General features: G+C 44.9%; 1 pseudogene; it reads left to right on the top strand.

Moving 5' to 3' along the window:
• The first annotated feature begins 896 nt into the window (after positions 1 to 896).
• LOC131468966 (uncharacterized) lies at positions 897 to 3525 on the top strand (annotated as a pseudogene).
• Positions 3526 to 3968: the final 443 nt, after the last annotated feature.

Raw genomic sequence — 3968 nt, 5'->3', positions numbered from 1 at the left:
TGCTTGGAATACCCTCCAAACTGAACTTAAATTGCATGCTCTTATTTCACTGGGAGCTTTCTGCTCCATCTTAAAAGATAGACAACAAAAAACCGTTGAACAGTACCTGTGCTCTTAAATTGTTACTGTGACCAAAACTCTTGCACTTTATGTTTGTCTAGTTGTACTCTTGTATTTCTATGTTTGTATTGTAGTTGTTCTCTTCCTGTTTTTATTTAACTATGATGTGTGCTGCTGCTGCCTTTCTTGGCCAGGTCACCCTTGTGAAAGAGATCTTGATCTCAATGGGTCTTTTTATCTGGTTAAATAAAGGAGAAATAAAAAAAAATAAAATAAGAATAATCATAGGTTTCTTTTCAGCACTGTAGCCAGGCTGACACAGAGCCACAGCTCCACTGAACCATCTATTCCTTTAACACTGAGCAGTGATGACTTTATGAACTTTTTTGTGAATAAAATAACATCAATTAGAGAAAAAATGGATCATCTCCTCCCTCATATTGGGACTGACTCATCTTCTAGCACAAGATAGGGCTGTGTGATACTGCAAAATTTGGTATCGATCCAATACCAAGTAAATACAGGGCCAGTATTGCCGATACCGATACCAATCCCGATACTTTCTACTACTACCATCTACTTTTGTGTAGGGGTGAGCAATGTATCATGATTTATTAAGTGAATGCATCAACAATATGCAAATTTGACTGAAAACTTGAATTTTCATGATTATTTAATTATTTCGTAGGTTTTCATTTAATTAATCATGTTTATGATGATAATAAAACACAGGACAAAGTATTCATGCAAATAAAAATACTATATTTTAATACTAATACTAGTTTTTTAAAGATATTTTGTCTGCTAGGTCAAAGAGAAAGTTGTTATTGCTGCAACCAATCAGCACCTAATCAGGTGTCTTTTAAAAAGCAGCACTCACTTTGAAGCGGCAGCTTCAGCGGCAGACTCTTCAGACGAAGACTCAGGAAGACAAAGACAAAGGAGTCTAAACCGGAGTCAAGACTCAGGAAGACAAAGACAAAGTCTAAACCGGAGTCAAGACTCAGGAAGACAAAGACAAAGGAGTCTAAACCGGAGTCTAACAAGGAGGCTAACGAGGCTAAGTACCTGTCTGCAAGTGTTTTCTATCTTTCACATATGTGCCTTTTTTCCATTCCTGTTCATGTCTCCTCTCATAGATACTACAAACCTCACAATCACTCACAGCATCACCGTAACCTGTCCTCACTTATCTATCCCACCTGCTCCACACACATCCAACACCTTGTCGCAGGGGGCCTGTGGAACTGCCAGTCAGCTACCCGCAAGACTGAGTTCATCTCCGGCTTTGCTACTGAGCAATGCCTGGACTTCCTTGCTCTCACTGAGACTTGGATAACACCCTCCAACACAGCCACCCCTGCGGCTCTCTCCTCTGCCCACTCCTTCTCCCACACACCCAGATCCACTGGAAGAGGTGGCGGGACAGGTCTGCTCATCAACCCCAACTGGACTTTCACTCTTTACCCACTGCCACACTTCTCTTCACAGTCGTTTGAATTTCATGCTGTAACTGTAACTCACCCAGTCAAACTACTCATTGTTGTCATCTACCGTCCACCAGGCCCATTGGGACACTTCTTGGAGGAACTAGATGTTCTCCTCTCAAACATCCCAGAAAATGGCCCACCACTTGTTCTTCTTGGTGACTTCAACATCCAGTCAGAGAAGTCATCCGATCGACTTCTTCTACTTTCGTCTATTTCTCTCTCACTTGCTCCTTCTCCACCAACTCACAAAGCTGGCAACCACCTTGACCTCATCTTCACCAGAAACTGCTCCACCTCCGACCTCAAGGTAACTCCACTTCATGTCTCTGATCATTTCTTCATTTCCTACTCTCTCCCACTCTCCCAATCTGATGGTCTCATCTCATCAGATATTGCACTTGTCCGTCGTAACATTCGCTCTCTCTCTCCTCAACTGTTCTGTCAGCACTTCCTTCAGCTGACTCCTTCTCCCTCATGCATCCCAACTCTGCCACAGACACCTTCCTCTCTACTCTGTCCTCCTCTCTTGACTCTCTCTGTCCTCTTACTTCACGGCGGGTTCGTAAGTCCTCCCCAGCCCCATGGCTATCTGACTCAGTGCGTGCTGAGAGAGCCACGATACGGGCAGCAGAAAGGAAATGAAGGAAATCTAAACACCCTGACGACCTGCTTTCCTATCATTCTCTTCTCTCCACCTTCACTGCCTCTATCTCTGCAGCCAAACAATCTTTCTATCAGACTATAATTCAATCCTCTTTCTCTAACCCCAAAAAACTTTTCTCGATCTTCTCTAACCTCCTTGGCCCCCCAGAAACTGTACTTCTTGCTGTCACTGAGTCAGGGCTGCCTCTCTCTCCTCTGTGCTCATCCTCTTGGACCTTTCTGCAGTGTTTGACACGGTTAACCACCAGATCCTTATTTCCTCCCTTCAAGAACTAGGTGTCTCAGGCTCTGCACTTACCCTACTCTCGTCCTATCTTCAAAACTGAACATACAGAGTAACCTGGAGAGGATCCGTGTCGGAACCCTGTCCTCTAGCTACTGGGGTCCCTCAGGGTTCTGTCTTGGGCCCTCTCCTCTTCTCTCTATACACCAACTCTCTTGGTTCTGTTATTCTCTCTCATGGTTTTTCCTATCACAGCTACGCCGATGACACCCAATTCATTCTCTCTTTTCCCAGCTCCGACACACATGTAGCAGAACGGATCTCCACTTGTCTGACCGACATCTCTCAGCGGATGTCTGACCATCACCTGAAACTCAATCTCGACAAGACTGAGTTTCTTTTTCTCCCAGGAAAGGGCTCTCCCACCACAGACCTGACCATCACCCTCGACAACTTGTGGTAACTCCTTTTCATACCGCAAGGAACCTGGGTGTGACACTTGATGACCATCTCTCCCTCACTGCCAACATTGCTGCAACAGCTCGATCTTGCAGATACATGTTGCACAACATCAGAAGGATACGGCCTCTTCTAACCCAGAAGGCGGCACAGGTTCTGGTCCAGGCTCTTGTCATCTCACGCTTGGATTACTTCCAGTCCCTCCTGGCTGGTCTCCCTGCGTGTGCCATACGACCTCTGCAACTCATCCAGAATGCAGCAGCTCGACTGGTCTTCAACTTACCAAAATTCTCCCACACTACACCGCTCCTCCGCTCCCTTCACTGGCTTCCTGTAGCTGCTCGCATCCGCTTCAAGACTCTAGTGCTTGCGTTCCATGCTACAAACGGATCCGGTCCAGCCTACATCCAGGACATGATCAAAACCTACACCCTAGCCCGCCCACTTCGCTCTGCATCGGCAAACCGGCTTGCTGCCCCCTCACTGAGAGGATCGCAGAGGCATTCGCAGAACTCGAGACTGTTCACAGTCCTAGCTCCCAAATGTTGGAACGAGCTACCCTTCGACATCCGGACAGCGGAAAGCCCCCACATCTTCCGCCGCCGACTAAAAACACATTTCTTCCGACTCTACCTTGACTAAGATGACAAAAAAAAAAAAAAACACGTATACATCGCACTTATGACTAGCACTTCATAGTTTGGTTTACTTGAAGCTCTTACTTACTTCTAGCTCTTATTTGTACCCAAATGTTTAAATGCACTTTGGATAAAAGCGTCTGCTAAATGACAGAAATATTGTTTACATTTTTCTGTTTTATTGAGCTTCTTCTCTCACTTACTAACTGACCTGCCTTGGAGAAAATCTTTCCTCAGGTATGTTGCAATTACTGTCAGAAAAATAAAAATAGTAACTCAGAAACGTTTATAGAAAACTTAAAACTTAAATTTCCCTTTTGGGGTGGTAATCTACATTTGCAATTAACAACATCACAAACATCGCAGGTTGCAGTGGTTTGATTTACAGCTGTAAAAAAACCTCCAAACAGCGCTCCTCTTCCGCTCTGCCATCAC

This window comes from Solea solea, chromosome 11 (assembly GCF_958295425.1).
Source record: "Solea solea chromosome 11, fSolSol10.1, whole genome shotgun sequence".
NCBI classification, from domain to species: Eukaryota; Metazoa; Chordata; class Actinopteri; order Pleuronectiformes; family Soleidae; genus Solea; species Solea solea.
Note: the sequence above shows the minus strand (reverse complement) of the source record. Positions and strands in the feature narration are given on the sequence as shown.